The sequence below is a fragment of the Osmerus mordax genome, chromosome 5 (genome assembly GCF_038355195.1).
Source record: "Osmerus mordax isolate fOsmMor3 chromosome 5, fOsmMor3.pri, whole genome shotgun sequence".
Taxonomy (NCBI): Eukaryota; Metazoa; Chordata; class Actinopteri; order Osmeriformes; family Osmeridae; genus Osmerus; species Osmerus mordax.
The window spans coordinates 7806481-7818296 of record NC_090054.1 but is presented as its reverse complement, the minus strand read 5'-3'; the positions used below and the strand labels follow the sequence as shown (position 1 = coordinate 7818296).

Here is an 11816-nt window from a genome sequence, read left to right as displayed (position 1 = left end):
AGACGAGTTCATTCAGAATCAGATACATAAATTAGCAGATCGTCTGACTGATTTCCTTCTCATACATTCCCGTAGCGCCACAGTGCATTTCCCTGTTGAAGCTCAGCTTCAATGGACTTCAATGGGGCAGCTTTGAATTTTTTTTTTCAGTGCTTCGAAACTATACGGTCATTGTATAAATGCCGCGAACGCGTCTCTGGGGTGAATGGAGGAGTGGGCTGGCCTGGACGCTGGGCTTCCGCATGATGATTGGAGGGTCTGTCGAAAGACTGCGTCTCATTTTGATTGACAGTAATTTTGTACTATAAAAAGTCACGGAAGCTATTCAAGCTCAGTCCCATCGCGGATTTTGTAAGTGTAGTCGAAACAAACTGCTGCAACCTGTTTTCTTGGTATTTGCTTGGCGAAGTTGCTAGCAAATTTTCATCATACATTTCATACAATTATAGCTACACCACATGCCTTGTGTCAGTTTAACCTAATTCCCACATTTTCCTTGAGTTTAATATTGTTTCATTGATCGTTCCTTCATTCTTTCATATACAGTAGGCTAGGCTAGTGTCGTAGGGATGAATAGTAATACAGTAAAAAGTATACTTATGTTACAATTATATCTGAAAAATAAAAACTAATTTGCCCAAATGATTGTAGAGGATGTCTTCATTGATCCTTCACTTGATTACACATAGGATGGATATTTTGGAAAATCTAGATTGTAGTGTATTGCCTAATGTGAAATTGTAATCTGTCTTTTACGTATAGTAGCATATGAATTTCAGCACTTTTTTTCAACACGGCCGATTTGAAACATGTATATTGCTTTGTTTGCTGTTGGATGAACTGATTGTTAAAAGTACTAAACTGAAAGAAGATCATACTGTTGTGTTTCGGTGATTAAACCAAATGTTCCCATTACATATTACAATAATCTTGTGTTTGAAACAATGATTATGTGGACTGGAAACGTGCAACTGACTGAAAGCATTCCATCAGGTTTTGAAAGAATGACATATGAATACATAGTACCAAAGCGAATAAAAAAAACTGTAACAATGGCAGTAGGCCTACAAGTTCCTAAATAACAATAAAATAACAATAAAATATCCTCCAAATTGTTCAATAATGGTCCAATCCACCTTAATTTTGTGATTTACGAATAATGTCTATTGGCTTGGGTCGCGAAGGCGTGTGACTTTTAAAATATGGGTCCCCAGAAAAAAAGTTTGGGAAACACTGCCCTAAATGATATTCACATAGAATTTAATATCAGAGAGAAGATTGTGTCACCACAACTGACAACGGATCAAACTTTTTGAAAGCCTTCAGAGTTTATGGACAGAATGGCGAGAACAACAATCCTGAACCTTGGGTAGCTTGGAATACCAGCTACCCAAGCACCATCGCTGCGCCTGCCACCTCCTCAATTTAGTGTCCACAGTTGATGCTTCAAAAGCAGAGGTGAACCCATTGTACAAGCGCCTGTCAAGGTCCACATTTGCCAAATGCTCTAGCCTGTGGAACAAAAGTTCAAGATCAACCACTGCATCTGAAGTAATGGAAGACCACTGCAAACTCCAACTCGTAAGGCCTGTTGCTACAAGGTGGAATTCACTCTTCTCAGCCGTAGAAAGAATAGTGAGAATAACAAGACAACAGGGTGAAGGAGCCCTTGCAGCTGTCAATAGTGAACTAGATACACCCAAGTAAGTGCTTGTTTTCTGCCTTTCGTTTAATGAAGTGATTAACAATAGATTCAGTCAGTTTTAAACTTTGAATACTGTAGAACACACTATGCCAATAATATGCAGTCCCCATATTTACTATGGATGTGATTTGTAGCAACACAGCTACATTTCTAAAGGTCTCAGATGAAAATATTTTTCCTTTTTAATTATCAGTTCCTCCAGTTTAAGGTGCTGCATCAAGTAGGCTAAATGTGCCATGTTTTGTTTTTCTTTTCTTCTATGTACAGGTTTACTCCAGTGGAATCCCAGTTGCAAAGGCACTTGATTTTCTTCAGGGAGAAACCAGTGTGCAGATGGGATGGTTGGTCCCCACCATAACTCTACTAAGGACCAAGCTCCAGCACCTTCACATTGCCTCCAAGTTCTGTGAGCCCTTGATTTCTGCACTTCTTTCAGGCCTTGAAAAACGCTTCGGAGAGATGCTGGCAGATCCAGAGCTGATAGCCGCAGCCATTTTAGTTCCCAAATTTAAGACCTGCTGGACAAGTGACGAAAATATCCTCAAGCTTGGTAAGTGTCTCACTTCTCAACTTCCCCTTAATTTGTTTAATTTCTTTGGAGACAGTGAAGTGAGTTTGAAATGACATTTAATGACACAAACACACAAACACCATTATCTAATACACAATTACAGTACTGTCATATGGTCTAAATTGTCCTGATTTTTGTTTTTTATTCCACAGGCCTTGACTATATCAGAAGCCACTTGGACTGTCAGGCCGAGAATCACGAGTTATTATTTTATTTTTTGATAAATCACTTGAATTAATAATTAATTGACAGAACTAATGTTTACTGTATATAGACAACCATACAAGGGTAATTGTTACTAAGCCTGCCCTGGGTACACCATCTTCTTGTCCAGTTTTGTTATCTTACATCTGTTGCTTTCACAGATTCCTGCAGCTAAGCTTGGATGATCATTCCAATAAAGGCTATTGATAACATGCCTCTGAAATTTGACTTTTGCACAATTACAATATTTATAGTCAACTAGTCATTATATCATCTTCTCCATGAAACACATGTTAAGTAGTAAACATATATGGTTCTTTAATGTATTTGCAATTGTGCAAAAATGTGTTCATTTTCAATGGGCATAAACAGGTGCAGCCCAAATTTTTCAACATTAACATTTCAATATAACATTATAGTCATTATTGCCTTTAGAAAAATGGGGTGGTGGGGTCGTGCATTATAGGCCCCTGTGGTGCGGCCTAAACTTTTATCCTTAATGGCATTTTTTTCCCCTTGCATTACTACTTTTACTTTTATACTTTAAGTAGTTTTGAAACCAATACTTTTATACTTTTACTTGAGTAAAAAGCTTGAGTTGATACTTCAACTTTTACAAAAGTATTTTTTAACCCTAGTATCTATACTTCTACTTGAGTAATGAATGTGAATACTTTTGACACCTCTGGTTGTAGCATTTAGTCTGCGCTGTTGCTCCCAGGATTTGACTTCAAGTTGTTTTATCTGAGTCAGTCATCTCTTCAAGACTAATTCAAAATCGCCTTCTTTCAAAGGAAAAAAAACAAACTACATTACTGGACCGTCGTCTGTGTCAAGGATTCAAGAACATGGTAATCAAAGTGTACATAGCATCATCCTCTGGCTCCACTTCGGTAAGGAAAAAGAGAACAAAATATTATGAATAAAAGTTTGCATTGGCCTGGCATACGCAGGATGCTGTCGTTGATCCCTCTAAATAAGGGAACGTCTCACTCTGCAGCTGTTAGTTAAGGCAGAGTCTATGTCAACTTGTTTCCTGGCATGACAGTGGGTGGTTCTCTGTGAAAATGGGCCTGTTGTCAGTTGTCAACAGTTTGCAGGGGTAGACAGATGAACAACTATGAGTCCACCAACTGTTACAGTGTATAGGGAATGAGAGGTGGCTGTACAGGGAGGAGTGAAGGCAGAAGGTGCAGCCATAAAGGAGTGGCACCGACTCAAGCTACGCTGCTGACATATTTGGACATCACTCCTGGAGTGGAAAGAAAGTCAGTCCATAACATTTTGATAGACTAGGTACGGCGAGTCTCAACAACTTGGAAACAGCACGAGAGTGGCGTGACAGACTAGGTATGGTGAGTCACAACAACATGGATACAGCACGAGAGTGGTGTGATAGACTATGTGATAGACTTTTCTGCAACCTAGGCGAGGGGTGAAGGGCGCTCATTTCCTCCGACAGAGACGATGGGGGGAAGGGCGCTCATTTGTCCAACCTAGTTGCAGGGGGGAAGGGCGCTCAATTCATCCGAGTCTCAACAACTTGAAAACAGCACGCGAGTCACGTAACAGACGAGGTAGTAGACAACACAAGGAATACAATTTTCTTTTTTTTTTACGTCCAACCAAGTTGCAGGGGGAAGGGCGCTCATTTGTCCAACTTAGTTGCAGGGGGGGAAGGGCGCTCATTTCCTCTGACAGAGACGATGGGGGGGAAGGGCGCTAATTTCGTCCAAGCTAGTTGCAGGGAGGGGGAAGGGCGCTCATTTCCTCCGACAGAGATGATGGGGGGAAGGGCGCTCATTTAGTCCAACCAAGTTTCAGGGGGGAAGGGCGCTCATTTGTCCAACTTAGTTGCACGGGGGATGGGCGCTCATTTTTCCAACTTAGTTGCAGGGGGGAAGGGAACTCGTTTGTCCGACCGAGATGAGGAAGTTTATTCTTCCAACCGAGATGAGGAAGTGCATTTCTCCAACAGAGACGAGGGGGGAAGGGAGCTCATTTGTCCGACCGAGATGAGGAAGTCTATTCTTCCAACCGGGATGAGGAAGTGCATTTCTCCAACAGAGACGAGGTAGTGTATTTCTCCAACTGAGATGAGGAATTGTATTTTCTCCAACCGAGAGACGAGGAAGTGTAGTCCTCCTACCAAGACTTGTATGGGCTCTGGGGGGTGAATGCGAGAGATATTAAACTCCACTGAAGGGAGAGGTGTACTCAGCTCCGCTCAGCAGAGGAGACAGAGACCCAGGCTCCGCTCAATCATGTCCTACTATGAGGCATGCGGCAAGGTCTTATTGGTCTTGTTGTTGTATTTACGTATCTATGATTTGTAGGTGTACATTGAAGGTCATTTTACAACTGCTCCCCAATGGAAGGTCCCACAGTCACAATGTGGCAGGTCTGTCTAGCTCTTTGGGGTCCTTGAAATCTATCTTTAGATAAAGGATATTTATAAAAAGGATAAAGGATCATTATAGTCTGGAAAGTTGGTCTCAGCAAATAGAAAGATGATTGTGCAACTTAAAAAATATATGTTTGGTCAAGAATCTTTTCAGTTTTGAACAGTCATCATGTCATCCTTTTTTACCAAGGCAAGTTATGGTGGCTTGTGAAACTGCTTATTCTCTCTCACTTCATCTACTAGTGTCTTTCTATGTATTTCATGACTGTTGCCATCTCTCCCCCCCTCCTATCTGTCTCTCTGTCTCTCTCTCCCTCCCTACAGCATATTGTGTTTGACTATGACATAAACTACACTGGTTCTGGCAACTTGGGGGTGGCCCTGGAGGATCCGTGTGACCTGGATCAAGTTATAACCCCTGATCTCTAGAGAGTGTTCCTCCCTGTGGTCTACAGCTTCATCTTTGTCCTGGGCATCACTGGGAACGGCCTGGTGGTGATGGTGCTTGGCTGCCAGCGCAGGTGAGATTAAAGATGGATGATGAAGACGATGACAAAGATGATATTAGTTTGGTTCATTAGTAAGTTTAGTTAGTTACTTTGTACATTTTAATCTTAAAAAAATAAAATAAGATCCGTACATTCGTTTATTGTATGCACCTTCCTGTCACAGTAAATTCTTTGTTTGTGTGAACACATTACATGGCGGATAAAACAAATTCTGATTCTGATGTAGAAGATGACACACAGAGGGTTTTATCTGATTGTCCCCAGGTCAAAATTGAGTCTGACAGACCGCTACCGGCTGCACCTCTCTGCTGCCGATCTTCTCTTCGTGCTGACGCTCCCGTTCTGGGCAGCGGATGCTGCACTGACGGACTGGGCACAATCCGTCGGATTAGGCACCTGTGTGGCCGTGCACGTCATCTACACGGTGAACCTGTATGGGAGTGTGCTCATCCTGGCCTTCATCCCTTCGTCTGGACCGCTACCTACCCGTGGTCAAAGCAAAAGACGCGCACACCTCGCGCACGAGACAGCTACTGGCACGGAGACTGGTGTTTGTAGGTAGGCTAGGTCTCTAGCCTCATCCCTTATCTCTCTCTCTCTCTCACGACATGCCCATGCCTCAGATTTACAGAGGTACATCTTCACTTGTATTCTCCATCTCCTGATCTAACCACCAAATCTCTTCTTTGTTTCCCTCACCCCCTGTCCTTTTCCAGGAGCTTGGTTGCCTGCGGCTCTCTTGGCAGTGTCAGACATAGTGATTGCCAGGACTTGGGAAGCAGGAGATGGGGTTATTGTGTGCCAGCGCTTATACCCCGCTGACAACGCTCCTCTCTGGGTGTCAGTGTTCCACCTGCAGCTGGTGTTGGTGGGCTTGGTGGTACTGGGCCTAATTTTACTGGTGTGTTACTGTGTCATCATGTCCAGGCTGACCCGCAGCCGCCCTCTGCAGGGGCAGAGACAGAAGCGCAGAGCTGTCAGGACCACTGCGGCATTGGTCCTCTGCTTCTTCCTGTGTTGGCTCCCGTATGGTGCTGGCATCACTGTGGATGCCCTCATGCGCCTAGAGGTCCTTCCCAGGGGCTGCAGTCTAGAGGTGGTGCTGGGTGTGTGGCTGGCGGTGGCTGAACCAATGGCATTTGCCCACTGCTGTCTAAACCAGGTTGCTGGAGACGTGTTGTCTCAACAGGCCCTTTGAAGCTTGCACGCTAGCAGGAGGGCTGATTAGGTAGATTGGGGAGGTCCTCCCCCAATTCTATAGTTCCTTTGCATTGGCGTTTGGTGGGTAATCAGCATACTGAGAGTGTCACGAGGGCTGATTAGGTTTGTCTGATCTGATTGAATCACTTTTCAGGTGTGGCAAGATGTTGGCTCTGTGTGGTCTTGCTGACCTCACTACAGTGCGTTGGCCAAGCCAACGCGTGGTATATCCCGATTTGCCTCATTACTGAAATTGACCAACACCTGGCACGAAAGTTGATCAAAAGTACAATTAGATCTAGTTGGGTCGGTTAAAACATTGATCAAAATCACTCGTCTCCACTCTAGGAAGTCATCTGACCATTTTCCTTATGGTGTATTTTCAGTGTCACTGGTGACACAACCTCGTCTCAACATCACCCGAACAAGAGTCAGAGTCAAGGCGAGTGCCAGTCACAGCACGGAGGTCGGCAGCCACCTCCCAGTGAGTGGGGCACATCCTCGTTATCGTAGGGCAGGGGTTCAGCTGGTGGGAAGCCGATGGAGCCATCATTGATGCAGTCTTTCAGCTCAGACGCGTTGTAGATCTGCGCGTCGGATGCTGCTCCTTTCCCTGGAAAACCCAAATTACATCAACATAAACATACAGTACAAATAGTAGGGCCAATGATTTTCTGTTTCAAAAAAATGTGTTTTCCTTTACACATTGTGGTGAATTCCGTTTTATTCCGTTTCGGCTCATTTAGTTCACCCTGAGGTATTGATGGCTTAAAATAATATGTGCCACAAGTGACCCAAAGCTTCTAAGATTGTTGTTTGACAGCCATCAACAGAACAGAAGACAAAAAATATATATATTTGCAGGCGATTGGGAAGATGAGCCAATAAATGTGACAGGCTGTAGTGGGAGGTATGTGCGTAAAACCGTTGAACATTCCGCGAATTCCGTCCGTTTTCCGTTTTCGCGGAAAATCGTTGGCCCTAAAATAGCAACTACAAATAATAACACCAAAAATAATCAAATTCAATCTCAATTAAAGACATTATGTTGTAAGTAATACGTTGGTTACTAACCTGTATAGAACAAGAGTCATGAACACTTACCACCAACATCTGCCAAGATGAACTTGGAATCTGCATCCACCAGGGCCAGCATCACCACAGAGTAGAATCCCTTGTAGTTATAGTATGTTTGCAATTTCCCCACTGTGGGACAAATAAAGGATTATCTTATCTCTTATGTTGATCCTGAAGAGTTAGGGCATCTGCAGGCAACATGTTTGACATCAAGGGCACCGCAACAGTGAGGGAAGTTCCACCTTGTCCTGAACTGGTTGGCAATCTCACGCCAGGCTTCAGAAATGCTTGGAGGGGTCATCACCTCATCCAGATACTCGTGAATGATCGCCCGGCACACTTCACGGACGAGGACGGAGATTGTGTTGGATGGAATGCGCCACCCAAACTTCATGTCAGCATATTTAGATCCAGAGGCCAAATGTCGCAGTGTCACCGCCAGTTTCAAGCCAGGTTCGAGGGGCTCTCGGTAGAAGGTGTGCTGCTTTGTCAATCTGCCTCTGACACGCTCAAGGATCTCATCATACATTTCAGGTGGCATGCGCATGAGTTTGTGAACGACCTGGGGTCCTCCCGGCGAAGCTCAACCATGAGTTGGTCATACATGCCAAACTCTTTGCGCCTCAAGATCCATAATTTAGTCCAGCACTGTCGTCTTCATCTGGGGGTTTTTCTCTGCGGGCGAGGTCCCTCGATGTGCTCAGCTATGTTTCATTTCAGTAAATCGAATTAATGCTGGGCCATAGCAATCAAATACAACCTCCTTAATGTTTGCGGATCCTCCATAGTGGGTGTTCCCTTCGATAGCCCAAAATCAACTAAGCCCTGCTTAAAAAGCATTGGTTTAAATACCCAAATGCATGGACGTTCGGGAAACGCTCAAATGACGCTCATTGGACACCATATGACGTTCGTTTAACGTAAGTCAAACGCTGCGTGCGCTAGGAGTCCGTTCAGTGTCGTTGACAGGTCGCCAGTGAGTTGTTCACTGCAAAGCAAACAAATAACAACCAAGTAACGCTAGGGTAACGACTGACTAACGATAGCCAAAAGCGTGCAACGTTAGTCAGCGTTATCCAGCGTTTAATATTAAACGTCGAAGAACGCTGGTCTCCATGAGAACTTTTGTGTATGTTCAAAACTTTTTTCTCCGCCGATCACCGACGATTACCAACGATTACCAGCGTCACACCCTCTTCTGGCGACCATGGACGATTACCAACGTTTCCTCTAACGTCATAGAACATTGACCATAACGTTATGGTGTGACGGGGCCTTTAGCTTATTGAGGTCAAGCTTCAATTAGTGTTGCCTGTTAGTGGAACGGTACGTTAGTGGAACGACTTGAGGCTTAAGTTTAAGTTGACGTTTACCTAAGTGAGACTTTTTTGTGTAAGCACGACTTGCGTTAGCGATGTTGATGGAACAACCCCCAGATAATGTATTTTGATGAGTTTATTTGATATGCTGTTATCATAACAGGTGTATTGCATAATTATTGTGTGACGCCTGTGTATAGGCATGTGTGAGAGTTAATTTGTCAAGTGCAGTGTTGTCTTTTGCCCTGTGTTGCTTTGCTCACTTAGTGACTGTTCTTTTGCTACTTGCAAAGGCGGTTGAAGGCTGCTGTGCCTCTCCTATGCTCATTAGTAGCATCGTCCGCCATGCTACTGAGATGAAGGGATCGGGTGATTCGGAGGAACTTCTTCCCGGTCATCACCTGTTTTGGGAAAGGGAAGCTGTGCAATTTGTCCTTTCGCCAGTAATCAGTAAATGCAGAGCATTTTACTAGACCCATGTAGATGACCATGGACATGAAGGTAAACATGTCCTGCAACGTCAGGTCAATCCAGGGGTAAGTGGGTGTGGAGTGGTGAGTCGAGTCAAACTCATTGGTGTTTAGAAGGATAGTCTGTAAAACTGAGTTTGTCCAAAAAAGTTGGAAAAGCTGCAGGACTGTGTAGGTCGCTGTTCGAATTAGCTGGGGTCCAGGTGGGTTTGTTGGCCTGAAAGTAGGTTGAGCTGGAGTTATGTCAAGAATGTCAACATCATTCCATCTCTCTCCAGATGGGCTCGTTGAGCTCCAGCTTTGGTTCTGTTGCTGCCCCTCCCCCGTCCTCTCCCTCTTGGCCTTCTCCTGCTGGCAGAACCTCTCTGTGGAGGGTCATCACTTGATGAGCTACTTGTTTCCTGCTGCTGTCCTGCTGCTGTACGGGGCCGCTTGCTGACTTGAGCAGGAGTATCTGGCTCGTAGTCCTCATCAGATGTTTTCCTATAATGACAAAATAAACAGTCAGTTACAAAACATTCCCATATTTTCTGTATTCTACTTTTCACAGGTTACTGCCTCAAACATCAGCAGTTCACACATTGACACAAAGACACCCCCACAGACTCAGTTCAAACCTTAAAACAAAGAGACACACACCTCCCCCAAATGCAGTTCAATAATTGAAACACACACACAACTTGAACTTCTGTTGTAACTTATTATACTATATATACACATATTTGTTATGGTGCTAGAGGAAAATACTATGTGCTATGGCTATGTAAAAACAATGTTATACCATTACAAATGGAGCTATCTGATCTGATTCAGTGAGACATGGAACAAAACATGTTTTTTTTGTAAATAAAACTAAAGCGTATTTGTGCAGAATATACAGTAAAATATGTTGTATTATATAAAACGAAACTTACTTATCCAGTGTAATATCTCCTCCTTCCAGAAAGAAATCTTCGGCTTCTGAGTCATAGTTCGATAGATCAGTATCTACCTCAGATAAATTGTCTGACAAATCCCTTTATGTCCAGTAACTTCTTCCAGAACTTCTGTGAGAGAATACTTCGTTTTCTGCGTCTTCTTTGCCATGATGAAATCGATATCCCATCCCATCCCATCATCTTCCGCTTATCTGGGGGTCGGGTCGCGGGGGCAGCAACCTAAGCAGGGAGGCCCAGACTTCCACCAGCTCTTCCTGGGGGACCCCGAGGCGTTCCCAGGCCAGCCGAGAGACATAGTCCCTCCAGCGTGTCCTGGGTCTTCCCCGGGGCCTCTTCCCAGTGGGACGTGCCCAGAACACCTCACCAGGGAGGCGTCCAGGAGGCATCCTTATCAGATGCCCGAGCCACCTCAACTGGCCCCTCTCGACGTGGAGGAGCAGTGGTTATACTCTGAGCCCCTCCCGGATGACCGAGCTTCTCACCCTATCTCTGAGGGAGAGCCCGGACACCCTGCGGAGAAAACTCATTTCGGCCGCTTGTATTCACGATCTCGTTCTTCCGTTCACTACCCTTGTCAATAGCTATGTTATCGCTCCCTTTGGAGGAGGGGGGGGGGGGCATGAGCTTCAGTGCCCAGGGGTCCTTTGGGGTACTAATCTAGCCTTGGGTCTTGTAGCCCATTCCAGCCTTGTGTAGGTCTACAATCTTGTCTCTGACATCCTTGGACAGCTATTTGGTCTTGGCCATGGTGGAGAGTTTGGAATCTGATTGACCCTATGGTCATAGGTGAGGGTAAGAACGTAGATCGACTGGTAAATAGAGAGCTTCGCCTTTCGACAGCTCCTTCTTCACCACGACGGACCGATGCAGAGCCTGCATCACTGCGGACGCTGCACCGATCCGCCTGTCGATCTCGCGCTCCATCCTTCTCTCACTCGTGAACAAGACCCCTAGATACTTGAACTCCTCCGCTTGGGACAAGATCTCCTCCCCGACCCAGAGATTGCACTCCACCCTTTTCCGGTCGATAACCATGGCCTCAGATTTGGAGGTGCTGATTCCCATCCCAGCCGCTTCGCATTCGGTTGCGAACCGCTCCAGTGAGAGCTGAAGGTCACGGCCCGATGAAGCCAACAGGACCACATCATCTGCAAAAAGTTCCACTTACTACCGGCAATGCGTACCAAACTCTGGCACCGGTCGTACAGGGACCGAACAGCCCCGATCAGGGAATACGGTACCCCGTACTCCCGGAGTACCCCCCACATGAGCCCCCGAGGGACACGGTCGAACACCTTTTCCAAATCCACAAAACATGTGTAGACTGGTGCAAATGCAATTGCAAATTTATAAAAATTTTGACATGCCTTTTTCTGGATTTTGTTGTTGTTATTCCTTCTCTCACTGTCCAAATAAACC

The 11816-nt window shown here is 45.0% G+C and overlaps 1 pseudogene; it reads left to right on the top strand.

Moving 5' to 3' along the window:
• The first annotated feature begins 4744 nt into the window (after nt 1-4744).
• On the top strand, nt 4745-6591 carry LOC136943317 (C-X-C chemokine receptor type 4-like; annotated as a pseudogene).
• Nucleotides 6592-11816: the final 5225 nt, after the last annotated feature.